The following is a 19549-nucleotide window of genomic DNA, read 5'->3' on the forward strand; positions in this document are numbered from 1 at the left end:
ACCTTACCCCAATACCCACCTCACAATATATACACACATACTCTCGCAAACAGAGGAGGAAGGAACAGTAAAAAATAAAAGATAAAAAAAGGATCGGACCCTCTCCTTCTCTCTCTAGAATCTCACTCTGTCTCTCTCTCAACAGATCTCGCCGGCGCCGGCGCCGCCTTTCTCACGGTCCACGATCTCTCTCCCTCTCTACCATCTCTCTCTCTTCTTTCTTTCTCTATCAAAAAGAAAAAGCTATTGCCGGCCACCACCACGCCGGTCATCGTGGCTGGTGTGCGACCTATCGCCGGCCTCCTCTCTCCACTCTCCCATTTACAGCTGTGGCTCCAGCTGGCTGAACCATCAAGAACCGCAGCTAACATCGTTACCCACTAGCCACTACTCCAGCCGTCGGCCCAACCTCTCTCCGACGACGGCAGAAGGCATCAAAAATAGTGAAGCCTGTGACTGATCAACGTCCACCGGAATCGATCGATGAGTTCGGTTTTCTGTTTGAAATCATTTCGATCACGGATGGCTTGAAATTCAAGTGTTGGGGGTTTGTTTCCAAGGTTTTCGTTTCGATTTTAAATCTGTCCCATTTGTATTTAACATATTGAGTTGGATTCTGGGTCGGACTGAGGTTCTCCGGTCGTGTATTTTGGTCTTCGAATTTCTTTATTATCGACAAGGATCATTTTCATCGAGGTCCATTTCTTCTACCGAATCTTTATTTTATCTTGACCTTTTCATGATGTTGTGGGTGTGGGTGATTTATTTGTTGCCTGTTTGGTATGTTCGAATATGTGTTATATGTTGGTTGATGTTGGTTTCGAACTTTGAAAAGTGAATTGATAAATCGAAGCATGTTTAATCATATTGTTTGAAATAAATTTGGGGACGGGAATCGAAAATTAATAAAAGTGAATATTATGATATTTTTGATACATTGTTGATGTTGAATGCGATATGTCGTCGAGCGGGTAGGCAAACATAGGCCGGGTAGGCGAAATTTAGGAATAAGTGTTTCGTGGGATGTTGGAATGTGCGTGTGAATGTCTCTTTCTAGATTATCGTGTTTAATTCAGATGTATTTATTTAGCCGGGGAATGCCCCGAGATCACTTGTATTTATTCATCGGGGAATGCCCCGACGTATCATGTTGGCGAAAAATGATCGTGCTGAAGGCCCGCGGTGTCGGGTAAGGCATTGGAGCTTATTCTAGATTTAGTTTAGACTAAGATTTATATTTTTGTATTTTTTTTTTCTATTTTTTGGACTGTATAATTAGACTGGACTTTACGTTTTTGGACTGCTTTGTTTTGTTTATTGTTTGATTATTTTGCGTTCTTTTGTGTGGTTTATACATTTCATAATGCCAAAATAGTCGATATAATCTACCAAGCAACCGTGGTTGAACCACGAGATCGAGGGTGCCTAACACCTTCCCCTCGGTCAACAAAATTCCTTAGCCGGAATCTGTGTTCGCAAACCAGTTTAAGAGTCAAATGGTTTCGAAAAGGATTTTCCAAAGGTGACTTGGCACACCGAATTATGCCAAGTGGCTACTCTGAATAAAAAATATAAATAATCCTTTTCCGAAACAAATTTTCATTTCTTGTCACTTAAATAATAAACCCTTTCGAACTTTAAAATATAAACATTTTTTTAGTACGTTAAAAAGGGGTGTAACAGGTTTCAATTTGATTATTTGTCTTTTCAATTTGTATAGACAAATAGATCAAATAATAAAAATGTGATTATTATTATAAAAACTATCGAAAACAACCTTTCTACTTTTCCGGAGGAAGTGTATAGACTGCATATATTTTATCCTCCCCAGACCCCACTATGTGGGAATACACTGAATTTATTGTTGTTGTTGTTGTTATTACTATAAATTGTGTAAACAAAAGTTAAATTCAACTTATAAGTCAGCGTGAAAGTACAAAATAGTTGTTAGCATTCAATGGATATTTCCAGTTCTATTGTTAAGAAATTATAACATCAAGCCAAGCATCATTATTATTATTTACGAGGAGAGGTTAACTATAAATTTGAAGGAAGAAGGAATCTTTAACTATGTTCTACACTTAAGTTAAAAATTCTTAAATAAAGATTACCCAAAAAAAATACCAAAGTCAGCAAATAATCGAATCAGCCAAGATGCTTCTGTGACAATCTTTCGAAGGGTTCTATATTCAGCTTCAGCTGAAGATAAAGCGATAATGGGTTGCTTTTTGGATTTCAAAATACAGGAGATCAACCAAACAAGAGAAAGAAACCCAAAACAGAACGTTGTGATTGAATGCAACCAGCCCAGTCGAAGTAACAATATCCAGTCAAGGAAATATTATCAGTATCATTGAGAAAAATACCCATTCCAAGATAGCCAACTAAGTAGTGCAAAACAGGAAGACCAACCTCCAAATGAGGCACATGAGGGCAATGTAAAAATTGACTGAGGTGCTATACAACAAATAAAATATCAGGACAAGTGTGTTGTAAGAAATTCAATTGGCCAACCATTTTATAATAAACACTAGGATCAAGGCAAGGGTCGACTAGATAGTAGACAATTTGCAATAAAGTTCCAAAAGGCAAGCCATGAGAGTAATAGCTTTAAAATTAAAATTAGCTAAAAGATTTGTAGTAAACTTATGTTGAGTAACCAACAACTCCGAAGATTGTTTAATAATCTCCAAACCAAGAAAATAATATGACTCTCCCAAATCCTTGATTTTAAAGCAACCATCAAGGAACTACTTAAGAAAGTCAATCTGAGCAGAATCATTACCAACAAGTAGTATATTATCTACATAAAAAACCACAATAGTAATAAGATTATCAGAAACCTTAATGAAAAGGGAGTAGTCATTAAGGTTGGAAACAAATGTATGGACGGTAAAGCTGCAGATAATTTGGCATAGCACTGACGAGAGGCCTGCTTCAGGCCATAAAGTGATTTTTATAGCTTGCAAACAAGAGGGTGAGACGGATTAGGGGATGAAACATCAATACCTTGAGGAATTTTCATATACACCTCTTCTAAAAGATCCCCATGGAGGAAGCATTGTTGACATCAAGTTGATACACTTTCCAATAGCGTTTAACTGCTACAACTAAAAGACACTTAAATAGAGGACATTTTAACAATCGAGGAAAAATATTCATTATAGTTGGCCTCTTCCTTTTGACTAATCAGGCTTTATACCTCTCAATAGACCCATCAACTCGTTGTTTGATATTATATACCCACTTAGATGGTATTGCTCTCTTACCGGGGGTAAAATCATAATCTCTCAAGTATTATTAGCTTCAAGTGCATGAAATTCCTACAGCATAGCAGCCTGCGAAGCAGGATGACCAGTTGCTTGATGACAATATTAAGGTTCGAGCAAACCAGCTCCAACAAAAGTACAACAAACCTTGGATTGAGAAATAGATAAACACATATAATCGGATAGATAGGTAGGAGTAGAGGAAAGCATAGTAGACCTTCTAGATGGAATAAGCGGTGTAGAAGAAGGTGTAGACACAGGAATTTCAATAGTAGGAGGGGGAGCTGGAGAAAAGAGAAAAACATGAGAAGGAGAAGTATAGGGGAAAATAGATTCATGAAAAATAACATTCCTTAAATAGAATACCTTGTGAGAAGAGATAGATAACAACTTGTAACCCATCTTGCCAATATAGTAACCAAGAAAAATAGAAGAGATAGACCTAGATTGAAATTTATCCCTTTGAAGGATGGGAACAGAGGCATAAAAAAGACAGCCAAAAGCTATAAGGTTTGAATAGGAAGAAATTAAACCATGAAGGAGCTCAAAGGGAGTTTTATTATGTAATAAAGGAGAGGGAAATCTGTTAATTAAAAAAATAGAAGTGAGTACACAATCCTCTCAATACTTTACTGTTAACTTAGACTGAAAAAGAAGTGCCTTGAAGATTTCTAATAAGTGTTTGTGTTTTCTTTCCATCACCCCATTTTGTTGAGAGGTGTGATGACAAGAAGTTTGATGAAAAATCCCATAAGAGGAGAAAAATGAATAACATCAGTACTAGAACCAAGTTCAAATGCATTATTTGATCTAATAGTTTGAGTGTTGAGTTTGAACTGATTTTGAATGTAAAAGAAGAAGGTTTTGATCATGGGAAAGTACTGGACTTGGCATACAACAGATGAGTCCAAGTTCACCTAGTATAGTCATCTATAATAGTAAAAAAATACTTATAACCACTATAAGTTTGAGTGTGATAAGGTCCCCAAAGATTAATATGAACCAATTGGAAAGGTTAAGTGGAGTGAATTGTACTCTGAAGAAAAGACAATCTTTGTTGTCTTGCCATTGGGCATATAGAACAATGAAAGAGTTGCTTAAAGGAAAAACAGATTTAAGAGAAGAGATTGTTTTTATTTTGGCAAAAGGTATATTCCCTAATATTTGATGTCAAATAAAAGCAAGACTAACATTATCAATAGTAGAGGTAGAAAACTACAAGTCATGATGAACAGGAAGAACATTAGCTTGAAAAGAATCAGAAAGTGGAGGATCGACATACAAATTTGAAGCCATTTTAAAAGAAGACAGTAAAGATGCATCTTGTTGAACATTAACATTTAAATTAGAAATAGTAGAGATATAAGAACTAGGAAAAGACATAGAAGAAAAAGTGACATCATTAGCCTTAGGAAAAATAAAAGTAGATATAACAACAAATTTATTAGATGATGAAGGTAATCTGTGAGTAGCAATAGTGTGGTGATGATGGTCTTAGAGAGTGATACCATTCAGATGAAGAACATAGAGTCCATTGGAGTGTTTAACAACTTTGAGTGGCCTCTTCAGAGAATGACCCTGCAACACACAAGAAGTGACAGTAAAATGAGCAGTGCAATTAAACTGTAAGAGAAGTTAATGTAAGGAAATCAAATTGTATTGAAAATTGAGAACCAGTAGAACATGATTTAGAACTACATCAGAATACAGAGGCAAGGAATCGATATAGGTTATTTTCACTTTGTAACTATTTGAAAGGGAAATTAAGTAAGGTGATGGTAAAGGTTTAATGTTGGTAAGAAGTTGCTTGTGAGGAGTCATGTGGTGTGTGACCCATAAATCTATTATCCAAGGATTATTAAATATCTGAGAGAGGTGGCAAGAAAAGAAACAACAAATATTATAAGCTGAAATACTAGTCACACCATTAAAATTAGCTGAAGCAAATAAACTAGAGTCCTGTAACCTACTTTGATGGAATAAGGACAAGAGATGGTCGTATTGTTCCTTGCTGAACCCATGAAGATCATTTAAAATATTATGAGATTGAGAAGGAACTAAAAGTGGAGCCTGTTTGAGAGAAAAACTGCCTTGGGAAATAATATAAGTAGGTTGAACATAAGCAATAAATTTTTTATCTTTGGGAAACTGCTGATAGTCAGAGGGATAACTATGTAACTTTTAACGTCTACTAATGGAGTGTCCTAGTTTCTTACAATACTTGCCAAAAAGTATCTTGATTCTGGTTCTTTGAGAAATTTGATTTTTTACCATCATAGGACAGATTAGATTTACGACTATCAAAATTGACCTTCTGAAGGTAAGGCTTGCGAGTACCAATGGTAGAAAAGGACATAGAGTCAAACGCAAATGATAGAAGAGAAGATTGCAACTCAGATTGCTGTTCAACATGGATTAGAAAGGATACGCACTATCTATATCTAGAAGGGGCTTAATCATTAAGATATTTCACCTAATCCCACTGTACAAGTCATTCTTTCCAGCTAAAAATTGATGGACTTGTTGTTCACACTCCAATTTAGTCCATTCAATTTTATAATTACATGTACACGGCGGATAGGTAATATAGACAATTAATTCATCCAAGAGTTTCTTAATTCGATTGAAGTAAGAGGCTACTAGAAGAGTCCTAAGAAATGGAAGAAATTTCTTTGAGAAGTTGGAAAACTTTTGTTCGACTAGGTATTCCATAACATTTTTCAATTTCTTTCCAAGTTAGTTCAACAGTTTCTGTATGGATAACAATTTCAATAATTTCCTTGTCTAAACTATTGAGAATCCAGGTAATTACCATATTATTGCATATAACCCAGGTATCATAAAGAGAATAAGTGTTAGGAGGTCGAGCCTGCGTACCATTAATGACACCTATATTGCACTTAGCAGAAGGAAAAATCAGCATCCCATACCTCCAGCTACCATATTCAAATTCATTGAAAGGTGTGAAAATGAGTACCATACTAGGGTAATTAGAAGGATGTAGGTAAAAAGGATGCGTGGGAGTTAGTGATGCAAGTGATGATGTACTCGAAGACACCGTGTGCAAGACACACACAAACAAAACTAATATCACAGAAAATAAATGCTAGAATCGTAGAGCACAAGAGAAGATACACTGTTACCACTTTTCTTCAGAGCTGGAAGAAGCAAGAGCCTTGCTCAACAATGCTCAACAATGACAGAGACGACAAAAACAAAGAGAAATCTGTTAAAAGAACTTTGAATTGGGTAACACTCAAACTTCCAGCTTCAAAACTCAATGAGAAGCTCTTCAAAGGTGCCATCAATCAAAAGAGAATAAGTAGATTTAACTGGATTCGTTGCTCCCATATCATAAAACTCACATTAATGCGGAAGCAAATCAAAAGAAATAATGAAAACCCTAGTTATGGTAGAAGAATGAAAGAGAAGAATATTCTTATTTCTGTGTATAAAATGAAATGGCAAAAGCGTTTTTAGTTTAAAAACATGTCCGATTTATACAAATAGAAATAAGCCGACTTAAATAATGAATGGGCTGACAACACTTAAGCCCAACATTGAAATATATACACAACGACTAGTCTTAGGTGGGTGACCAATCTGGATAGGCCCATTCCTAATATATGTCCAATCCACACCAGCATTATATTTATAAAAAGGGCCAAAACTACCCCTGAATTATTCAAAATGGAGCAAAAACTTTGTCTATTTGTTTTTTGACTCAAAATACCCCTTTGTTTGTTTTTTTTGACTTACAAATACCTCTATTTTAATGGAATGCCACCTAACACATGTGAAAAAAAATTACCACATGACCAAGCCAAATCAGCATCCCATTTAATACCTAGTCGACCCACTTAACCATCTAACTTAACATCCCGTTCAATACCCATACTCGATTCGTTTTCAAAAAATCTGACACGTCTTCACTTAAAATCTCCTAAAAACCCAATTCTGACTAAGAACTTTGAGGAAAAAGAACGACCTTTGTATATGGGGTGAACTCTCCCATATTCTTTGACATGATAAAGATGGGTTAAATTCCAATTCATATACTAAGGGCTTTCTTTTCTCTCAAAATTCCTAGTCTGCATCAATTTTTTTTGGGAGAGTTCAACTGAAATGAAGGGTGGATCTCTCTTTACCCTTTACTTATGAAGACGGGTTGAATGTTTTGAAGATGAGTCTAGTACGGGTATTAAATGGGTTGTTAAGTTAGATGGTTAAGTGGTTTGGCTAAGTTTTAAATAGGATGTTGACGTGGATTGTCCATATGACAACTTTTTTTCGTGTGATGTGCTTGGTGGCACTTCATTAAAGTGAGGATTACCTGTGAGCCAAAAAACAAAGTGAGGGATATTTTTGAATTAAAAAACAAATGGAGGATATTTTTGAGTCAAAAAATAAATGGAGGGTATTTTTATTTCATTTCGGGTAGCTCACGGGTAGTTTTGACCCATTTTTTGTAAATGAGATGTTTATGTGGATTGACCATGTGGCAATTATTTTTACATGATGTGCTTAGTGGCACTCCATTAAGGAGTGAGGGATATTTTGGGGGCAAAAAATAAATGATGGATATTTTTAAGCCTAAAAACAAGCGAAAGATATTTTTACTTCATTTCAGATAATTCAGAAATAGTTTTGACCTTTTGCTTTTATCAAATAATGATGCAAAAGATATTATCATATATAAAATTCAATCCGTGACATATCAACTTATATCTCCCTGAAAAGAGCAAAGATGAGAGAGCTAGACATTTTAGCGTCCAAATACTCGAGAAGAGAAGACTAAGTAACTTTGAGCACCTGTTCCAAGTTCCAACACATCTAGACTAACAAAAAATTTCAGTGTCCCACAAATTTCGATGATTGAATTAAATCTCAAGATCGATATTAATAAATTGAGTTTAAAAAGATTAGAGACAGAGGGTTTGTTACTAATTCCTATTTTTAGTGACTACAAAAGTCTGTTATTAATTATTTTTTTAATTGACTAGTTATTATACATTGGTTGCAAATTTCACATATCTCTCAGTAAAATACACGTGAATATGCTATGTAAACTTGTCCAAATACCACTTTCTTTTCCTAAAGCTAATTTGTTTCTTTGAAAATTATACTTCACAAAGAGCTACATACAATTTACAATGCCAACTCATAAAAAGTTGAATGAAGATAGAAAATTAATCATTATATTTATTTTCACGATTTTCCCTAAAACAGAATACATTCCATCTATTATGGCATATCTTGAGGAGAGAATTGAATCATTGATATCCATTATTTCTAAAAATTCATAAGTTCCCAAAACAATGTATTAAAATTAATTAATAATATATGACTTTTGCAAAATTAAATTAAAGAACATTAACGTTATTTATGGTCCTTAGCTTATAGTGTATAGCATATGATTTTACCCGAAAAAGAATACAATATTATTCACAAAGAAAGCGTATGAAAGTCTATGAAACCTTAATTTCAATAATCAATGATGAGCCTTCTCATGAAGATGTTCTTATAGGCTATAATGTTAATCCAGATACATATCAATTACCAATAAACTAACTCAGCGCTAAAGCATAATATAATTGCCACCTAGAGATATGTTGAATCACAAACACTTTATTTATCTTCTTTCACACCAAACATCTTTGAAGTTATTTATGAATTCTTGAGTATGAGAGGAAGAAGACATACAATAGAGAGGATCATATTTTCTCTTCATTTAGAATGAATCATTTACTGTAATAACTCACAGATATATAGCCTAAGTAATCAATGGAAAACTAATTTTTTTGACAGACTAATCTAACTGCCTATTGGCTAGTTATTTACATAACCACCTTATAGTAGAAAGGATCATATTTCACCGTTGTTTATCATGGATTGGGTGCAGTTAAATTTGTAGGTGAGTCAAAAGCACGCGTTACGATTCAACCTTATTTCAGATTTGATTTGCTAGTTATTAGCCTACTAGATGATGAACATGAGCAAATGATTACGAGTAAAATAGAGTAAATAAGTAAAGTAAATGAATCTGAGAGAGCAGGTACTATGTCTGAGTAGAACAAAACCACGTTACTCGAGACCAATGTCCACTAACTATGGAGAAAATAAAGATAAGTTATGCAGAAAATAAAGAAAAGCTTTTGTATTGATTGAGAGAGTGAGGGAGCAGATCCCTTTTACAAGTGAATGAGGACGACTATTTATTATTTACAAACTTAGGCTCTGGCCAATCATAATTGGACAATAATGCCCTAAAGTACTAAGACTTATGTGAGCTTGCCATGTGTCCAGCTTCGTGCTCATATTTGCCTGGCCCCTTCTCTACTCATAATCCTCCCACTTTTAGAGGGCATGACACAGTGGCGGAGCCACAGCCAACGAAGGGTGGTCAGGGGCAAAAAGCTTGTTGAAGAAAAAAAAGAGTGTAACTCGACCTTCCTGGTCTTCGTGCTTGATTTTGTGGTTGATGTGCGTACTTTTGTCTTGTGGACCTAAAGAGACTCCAAGGATCATCCGACGTTTGAATCTTACCTTGCAACTCAATGATAATATTATCTCTTTGAGTCTTTAAATTAAGGTTCAACCTCTTTTCAAACAAATTGCTAGTTTTCGACACTGACTCTGCTAAGGGATAGTGTTTTGCTCCAAGAGTAAAAAAGTTGTTCCCGAGAACCTGTTAAATTATGAAGGGAGAATCAAGCAGTTAGGAATAATTAAACATAAACTAGAATACACATGTAGCTTTGCATGAGGGAGCTTAATTTATCATCTTGTAACGAGCGGCCAGGTTGACTGGCTGCTTGTTTCCCTTGTTTTGGCGTGGTCACTAGGAATTCCCTTAAGTGTCTGCCCTTGAGTAATTAATCCACCTAGTTTTTAGGTGTCGATTGTCCCTAGTGTCATGCTCATGTGACCCATGGAATTTACACCATGTATTCATATTTCTACGCTTAGGGCCAACACAAACGAGTTTTGGGAGCTTAATTCCCTTGAAGTCTTGAATAGTCGACACTAATTTCTTTAGGATGATAATGAAGTAATATTTTGAGAGGGGAATGGTGCGATGGTATATACCACGAGCTTTTGCACTTTTTTAGCCTACAGAATTCTCTGATTGAAGTCTCCTTTCTTGGGATGAGAAAAAACTGTTAAAATAAGAGACTATTTGAGAATTTTCTTCTCCTCTATATTCCTTGCCAATCACCTTTATTTATACAAGCTAAAACAATCTTCTCTTCTAAGCTAAATAATGAAACTAAAATACTAAAAAGACAAAGAAGAAGCTTCTCTTCTAAGCTAAAATAAAGGGACCCACAATTATAAGTTGGCCCATGTTTATTTTGTCTAACATCCCCCCTCAAGTTGGAGGGAAAAGAAGTGACACTCAACTTGCACAAATTCTGATGGTGAGAGGGTCCGGCAAGAGATTTGGTGAAGATATTTAGATGGAACAAAGGAAAGAGATATCAAGCCAGAGAGATATTGTTGATGAACAAAGTGGCAGCCAAGCTTGACATGCTTCATTCGCTCATGGAAAACCGAATTCCGAGCTATATATAAGGCTGCTTGACTGTCGAAGTGAATTGGAACAGGAATTGGTGGAGGGATTGCTAGATCATTGAGTAATTTTGTTAACCAGGTCAATTCAGAAACCAATCATCGCATTGAGCGATATTCTACCTCGGCAGATGAAAGAGAGACGGAGGATTGCTTCTTCGACTTTCAAGAAATTGGTGAGCCACCCAATCTGATGAAAAACCCACTAACCAATCGGCGTGTAGTCCGGCAAGAAGTCCAATCGACATCGCAGTAGGCATGAAGAGAAAAGGATGAAGAAGCATTAAGGAATATCCCCTTATTTGGGTAAGTTCTCAAGTAGCTGATCACTCTCAAGCTTGCTCGATAATGATCAAGACTTGGTTGTTGCAGATACTAACTAAGGGTCAATACAACAAAGCATAGATCTGATCTTGTATGAGTTAAATAATTGAGCTTGCCAATGAGATGTCTATAAAGACTAGGATCTGACATGAGATTGGTTGATTCTGCAGGAAATTTCACTGAAGGATCCATCAGAGAGGAAGCTGGAGGAAGATGGGAAACATCAAACTCATTAAGCAAGTCCAAGTTATACTTCTGTTGGATCAAAATAATTCCTTGTTCCTCTCTTAAAACTTCCATTCCTAAAAAATAATGCAAAGGACTTAGATTTTTAATCTTGAACTCAGTTTGAAGGAAAGCTTTGAGGACTTTTATTTCATTAGTAGCATCTCCTGTGATTAAGATATCATCAATATATACTGCAATAATTTAAATGGAATCCCCTGAGTGTTTAAAAAACAAGGAGTAGTCATTAAGTGAAGCTGTATAACCTTTGAAATTTAAAGCCCCTACAAGCCGGACATACCATTGCCTGGAAGCCTGCTTCAACCCATAGAGAGACTTCTTAAGTCGACAAACCATGTTAGCGTGAGGTGGATCTAGACCAGCTGGAAACTTCATATAGACCTCTTTTTGCAAATTTCCTTGTAAGAAGGCATTGCTCACATCAAATTGGGAAATATCCCACCTTTTCTTGGCTGCAATTGCCAAAGGCATCTGATAGTGGTCATTTTGACCACTGGGGAGAAGGTTTCATTGAAATCAACCCCTTCCTTTTGAATATCACCTCAAATTACCAATCTAGCCTTTAATCTTTCAAGAGTACCATTTGCATGTTGTTTAACTTTATACACCCAATTGCAAGGTAGTACCTTTCTACCTTGTGGTAAATGAACAACTTCCCAGGTTTAATTAAGTAATAGGGCATCAATCTCATCCTTCATTGCTTGTACCTAACCAGAATGGGTACAGACTTGTGAATAGCTGCTAGGTTCAATAATAAAGGGAACAGAATCGAGAACAACTTGATTGGAAGCTGATATTTCAGAAATAGATAAACAAACAGGGGTAACAGGAACAGTAAAACATGAGCCAGTAACATCACTTAGATAAACACTGTTGCAAATGTAATCTCTTAAGTGAGAGTAAATTCCTAATATTTTTCCTTTGAGATCTCCTAGGAGGTGGTGAGGGTTCTGAATTAGTAGATTCAGAAGATGTTGGTGTGGATGAATCAGATGATAAATTAATAGGAGAACTGGATGGGTCTTAAGAATTAGAAAATGGTAAAATTGAATCATCAGAAGGAAAGGGAATAAAGGAATGGTCATTCCCCATAGGAGTAGGAAAAATAAAAGAGGGGATATGAGAACAATCTTCAGCAAAAGGGAAAATATCTTTAAGGAAATGTACATCTCTGGACACAAAGAATTTCTTAGAAGATAGGTCAAGAAGTTTGTACCTCTTTTGATCACTTGGGTATCCTAAGAAGACACACCTAGTGGCTCTAGGATCAAATTTACTCCTTCCATGAGATAAAGTGTTAGCAAAACATAGGCAACCAAAACATCTTAACAAGTGATAAGAAGGTGTTTTGCAAAATAGAATTTCATAAAGTGTTTTACCTTTAAGAACTCTGGAAGAAAGCTTGTTGATTAGAAATGTGGCAGTGTGTTTACACTCACCCCAATAGATCATCGAAACCTTAGATTGAAATATTAAAGCCCTCGTAATTTTAAGCAAGTGTCTGTGCTTCCTCTCAGCTACCCCATTTTGCTGTGGGGTAGAAACACAAGATGTATGATGCATGATACCTTGAGATGTAAAAAAATTTGATGTCTCTGTACTCCTACCCAACTCCATTGCATTGTCAGATCTAATAACCTTTACCTTTTTGTGAAACTATCTTTCAACTATTTCAAGAAACATTGAATAACAGAAAATGCATTACTTTTAGTTTCTAGCAAGTATGTCCAAGTCCCTCTACTGTAGTCATCTACTATAGTCAAGAAATACCTATAATTGTTATGAGCAGGTGACTTGTAAGGACCCTAAGTGTCTATATGAATCAGATCAAAAATGGATTGAGAAGTAACTTGCTTGATAGGAAAAGGTAATCTAGCTTGCCCAGATAAAGGATAGATTTCACAATGGCAATCATAATTAGAGGGAATTGTAAGGAAATGGACATTTTTCATTGATGAATAAGGCAAATACCCAAGTCTTACATGCCATAACCTTACATCAGAATTAGCATTGAAACAGACTGGAAAATAATGTGTACCTGAATTGGGACCAGAAATAGCATTGTTAAGGCTAGAAAAGACTTTAGAACCTTATAAATCTCTTGGTTCCTACTAGAATCCTTAGGAATAATTTGAAGCAAGTATAGACCTTTCTTTACTTCACCAAAAGCTTGAGGCCTCCTCATTAAAAGGCCTTGTAAGACATAACTATTAGAATGAAGGATAGAGTATAACTGTATTGGACATTAAATTTATGAACTGACAGTAGATTGTATCTAAAAATTGGAACATAAAGAACATTATGCAATGTGAGGTTATTAGGAATTAGAACACTTCCTGTGTGAGTCACAAGGGTGGACTGAGAGTAGGGTAAGTTAAAGTTAACAGGAATTTTTAGAGCCTTCATGGAAAGAAAAGAACTAGAGTTGTAACATATGTGCTCAGAAGCACCGGAGTCAATTATCCATGTTCCAGAATTAAAAACTGAAATACAAGTTCCAATATATTTAAGCACAGTACCAGCAACTGCATCAACATTTATCCCATATGATCCCTCTGTTGATTTCTGTTTTGCCATTTGAATGAAATGCTTGAATTGTTCTTTGGTAAAGTGTTGATTGACTAAATTCATATCAATCATATGCCCATCGTCACCTTCTTTTCCAGACATAACTGCATTTCCTCTGATCTGAACCTGTCCACCTCTATTGTTTGTGAACTAAAAATCTTCTGGAAAACTATGTAACCTAAAGTAATCATCATCTACATGCCCAGTCTTACCAAGAAAATCATAAGACACATTAGGGTTATACTTATTCTTAACCCTAAGCTTCTGCTGTGGTTGGTTTATTCCTGTGTATTTGGGTAACTATTGATGATTGTTCAATCTTGGATAATTGAATTATCTAGTTCCAAAATTAGGCATAACACTAGGGGTTTTCTATACGTTCTTGCCAAATTTGTTTTAGCTCACGTTGCTTACCATAAAAGAAGAAGAATCAGTTGGGATGAAGCCACTGATATAGGTTTCTCTCTGACTTTCATCTTGTAAAATTAGAGAGTAAGTAACATTTATGTTGGGTAGAGGATTCATCATTAAGATGTTTCCTCTTTCCTAAGCATACATATCATTTAGACCCATCAAAAATTGTATAAGTTTCTCATCTTCAAGAGACTTTTCCAGCTTTAATTTACCTGCACAGTTACACACACAGGTGCATTTATCAGACTTGAGAGATTCCAACTCATCCTAGAGTCTCTTAAGTTTAGTGAAATATCCTGTAATGTCATTATTTCCTTGAACTAACCTATTTAGTTCTTTTTGCAGGTGAAACAGTTTAGCTCCATTAGATTGTCCAAATCTATGCTCTAGACTCATCCATAAATCTTTAGTAGTCCTAGAGTATATCACATTATCAGCAATTTCTTTGGAAAGAGAGTTAAGGAGCCAAGACGTTACGATGTCATTGCATCTGCTCCAAGATTGTAGATCTGGAGACTGGGCATCTGGTGAAGTATCAACACCAGTGATAAAACCAAGGTTATTCTTGGCTGACAGTGCTATAAGCACTGATCTCTTCCATCCTTGATAACCTTTTCCATCAAATGAAGTGTTAACCAAGGCCATTTCAGGTGAATCTGAAGAGTAAAGATAATAAACACGAGTGGGATCCATAGATGGTGGAGTTCTGACAGTAGAACTAGAGGATGTTGAAAAAGTAGTGACTCCATCAGCCACTGTAGAGGAAGGTCAGATAAAGAAAATTGATGATCGAGAAGATGATTTCTATGAAACTACCTTACTCTCTGATACCATGTTAAAATAAGAGACAATATTTGGGAAGTTTCTTCTCCTTTATATTCCTTTCCAGTCACCTTTATTTATATAAGTTAAAACAATCTTCTCTTCTAAGATAAACAATCAAACTAAAATACTAAAAAAACAAAGAAAAAGCTTCTATTCTAAGCTAAAATAAAGGGACCCACTATTCTAAGTTGGCCCATGTTTATTTTGTCTAACTAAAACCATAGAGTGAGGGCCAATGAGCTAGATTAAATTGTATAGCATGCACACCTTCCCTAAGGTAAGTTCTTTGAATTTCCCTATCACAAGGCATTCCGAGTCAGCTTACCCCTCGAGTGCCATGGGTTATTCTCAATCATTGATTTATTCTATGCTCGTGTAGTGTTGCCAACAATCCACCTGCGCTCATTCTTTATTTGTATTGCTAGTGCACCTCAGCCCATGTAGTGGCTTTGAACTCCCTTAGACTCTTATTCAATTTGAATGAAGTGGTTGAGCTCATGGGATTTAGTCCCTTCATAAAAGCTTTAGTAGGGAAAGTATGCCAAAACAACTCTTTTTCCAAACTATTTTGCCAAATACTCAAAAATTTTAAAGCATTGGTCAAATACCCACATAATTCCACCTCACCATCAACTTTTCCAACTTAACAATTTCAGCCTCAACTTTTATAATAATTCACTTTAACCCAATACTTCTAACTTAATAAATTCTCACACAAGTTTCTAATAATACACTTCAACCCACTCCACCATCCACCATTATATATACAAAAATATCTAGATTTTCCAAAAATATTTAAAAAAAATCCAAAAGCTAAAAATAGAAGGTGGTCGGCCACTTTTCCGGTGTTATTTTCCAGCAATTAGCTGCAAATCAGTCCACAAACATCATAAGTTTATCCATTGAATCCATTGTTACCCCATTTGTTTCCTATCTTCTCAAACACACTTTCCACCATTGTTAAAAAGCTTTAAAGTACTCACATCACTCAAAACCACTTTAGAAAGTGCATTACAGCATCGCAGGCGACTCCAAGTCCATTTCTCTATTCCATAAACCCAACAATCATTGATTAGAAGCAATATTTGTAATTTTAAGTTTTTGTACGGATATTTGTGCAGCCATCGACCTGTCATCGTCAGTCATAGACCATACATATAACCCGACATAGACCGTAAGCATAATCTACCGTTGACCAAAGCTTAATTCTAGGATGTCTATTGTAAAATTTGTTCTGGTTTCTGGTGATTTCATGGGAGAATGGGTGGAGACTCCCAAATATTAAAAATGGAGATCATTTACCAAGGTGACAATTCCTATTTTTGTTCGCCATAATAGTTCGTACGACGAATTCGTTGCAAGCGTAATGCAGAGCAGGGATCTAGATTGCATGCCGAGCGATGTGGTTATTAGTTATCTAATGCATTCAAGGGAGAAGGTGAATCCTATGATCATAAATAGCGATGTACGTGTGCTGACGTACATAATGGATGTTGATGCAGATGGCTTTAGGCCTATTTTGAGGATAAATATGGTTGAGAGGTCCTTTGAAGGATCCCTGAATTCATCAGCACCCCCACCGCAGCACCCGGTAGTCGACGATAATTTGATCGATGACAATTTAAATGATTACGAGAACAGTGGAGATCATCCAATTAATATGGAAGATGATTTTATGCATATGGAAGACTTTTTTATCGGACTCGCAAGATGAAGAAGAAAATCGTGGAATGGCATCACAACCAGGACACACCTTCTCCGACAAAACCAATTTCTGTTGTGGTCAAATATTCGCTGATAAGAAAGAGCTAAAAATGCTACTAGATGCTGCATCGGCGAGGCAGTCTTTTGATTATTATATGGAGAAGAGCTATGCGAAATTGATTAAGGTAAAATGCTTATCTCGTGGTTGTGGCTGGTTGTTGCGGGCAAAAAAGTATGAGACCTTGGACAGATTTTGCATATACAAATATGTCGGGTTGCACACATGCGGTATTGAATACTCCACCCACAGGCACAAGAAAGTCTCATTTGAATTGATTACTTCAATATGCGTAAATCATTTTTGGGATGGTAAGGGTCCAAGCATAAGAGAAATTCAAAGGATTGTGTTTAAGGAGTTTCACTGCAATGCAAGCTATTGGATGTGTTGGAAAGGAAGTGTAATTGCGAAGAACATCATTCGCGAGACACTGGAGCACGGATATACTTGCCTGCTAACTTTTTCCCACATGGTGGAGTTATTGAATCCTGGGTTTTCTTACTCTATCATGGTAAAACGGATGGATGGCTCATTCGTTTACTACTTATTAGCATTCAAAACTTGTATACGGGGATATGCCCACATGAAAAAGATAATTGCCGTCGATGGCACACATTTGTATGGCAAGTACGGGGGCGTTCTGTTGAGTGCCATTGCATAGGACACTGAAAATCATATCTTTTTTATTGCCTTTTGTGTTGTCAATAAAGAGACAATGCTTCTTAGACCTTCTTTTTGCAGAAGCTGAAGTCTATTGTAGAAGATGACCCAGATCTATGTGTCATCTCCAACAGGCGCATTAGCATCGCCAATGCCTTCTCCTCAATACATACTTGTGCTTTGATAAATATTACTCTTAGGATATTGAACATTCAACCACTACCCATTCACACACTTCTTAATTTACCCCCCTAATTTGTTTAAGCTCTAATATGATTATGTGACTTGTTTACACTCCTCCGCATATGTAGAAATCCACACTATATTTATTTTTAATTTATTTATTCATTTTTTAACAACATTCAAGTGATGATCTATAACAGTGTACATAGATCACCGTGGTCTACGCATAATTATGATATCAATCGATGTACTACTAAAGGTGTAAGTCTACGGTAGACTAGACTAATCGATGGCTGACATAGGTCATGATCTACGACGGTCTATTAAGTGTCACCACCACTCCAATAATATCTATTTAAATCTTTTTAATTAAATTACTTTCTTCCACCAACCCCAAAACATGTATTTATCTATTTAAATCATTTTTAATTTAATTATTTTCTTCCACCAGCCCCAAAACATGTGATTATCTATTTAAATCATTTTTAATTTATTTATTCATTTTTTAACTACATCCAAGTGATGATCTATAAAAGTGTACATAGATCACCATAGTCTACGCATAACCAGGATATCAATTGATGCACTACTAAAGGTATAACTCTACGGTAGACCAGACAAATCCATGGCTGACATAGGTCATGATCTACGGCGGTTTATTAAGTGTCACCACCAATTCAAAAAAGAAAAAGTACTTTTCCAATGATAATAAACGACTACTTTTTGTAATCCGTCAGAGTTAACACTTCGTTTTTACTTCATATATAAGGTGTCCATCCCTCATAATTTTATTTCTTTTACTTTGTTTTGTTTTTAAAAATTCTACAATGTTGCAAGCATCTCAAACATCCAATTCTAAAAATACTCTAATTTGTCATTATGGGAATGCGGTTGTTTTGAGAACGTCACGCACGAATTCAAATTCAGGTCACAAATTTTATAATTGTGCAATTCGAAGGTGAGCTCTGTGTGCTTTTTTTAAAAAATTAAGTTAGTCGTTACGTAATTATTATTTTTTTCCTAGGATAATGGCGCATGCTTATTTTTTAAATTGCTTGATGAGCTATCTCCTGCAACCAGTCCATCAACGTTGAGTCTGGGACTCGAGACATCAAATTTTCAAGGCTTGACAAATTTAATCTACTACAAAGGCTCCAACAATTCAAAGAAAATAAATATTTTCTCATGACTTTGTTCAAAGAAGCCGAACAACCGAAGGATCACTTTAAAATATTGATACATGACACCCAAATAGAGAGGGATCAACTAAAATAAAAATTGATTTTGGCCAAAGAAAGGGATAATGTCCTAAAAATTATGTTATGTGCTATAATGCTAGTATTCGTTCTTTGGAAAAGTGTAACATAGATGTAGTGATATTGAATAAATATTAATAGTTCTATTTTTATATAATGTTAATACTATTTTTGATAGAATCATAGTCGATTAAACAACACGTCAACTTAAATTTGACCAGCAGGGTAATGAAAGACTATGCATACGGTATATAAAATATCAAGTATGCATTCTATGATATCAAGCATACAATATACCAACTATGACCCCACCATGCATATTCAAATTCCATGCCACAAATCAGTTTGACAAAAATAGATTCAGTGCAGAATCATAACAAGTTTCATAAAATAAAAGAATAATTGTCATATCCTACCACCAATCCTACAACCTTCATATTTGTGAAATAAAAAAAATTGTCATATCATAA

The 19549-nt window shown here is 35.6% G+C and overlaps 1 long non-coding RNA gene across 1 annotated transcript; it reads right to left on the reverse strand.

Annotated features, from left to right (window-relative positions):
• Positions 1–2995: 2995 nt before the first annotated feature.
• LOC124899718 lies at positions 2996–6741 on the reverse strand. The gene is made up of 2 exons (XR_007057187.1): positions 6413–6741; positions 2996–4847 (listed from the first exon to the last, which is right to left on the reverse strand). It is a non-coding gene; the product is annotated as an uncharacterized LOC124899718 (long non-coding RNA).
• Positions 6742–19549: the final 12808 nt, after the last annotated feature.

Source organism: Capsicum annuum, chromosome 6 (genome assembly GCF_002878395.1).
Source record: "Capsicum annuum cultivar UCD-10X-F1 chromosome 6, UCD10Xv1.1, whole genome shotgun sequence".
Classification (NCBI taxonomy): Eukaryota; Viridiplantae; Streptophyta; class Magnoliopsida; order Solanales; family Solanaceae; genus Capsicum; species Capsicum annuum.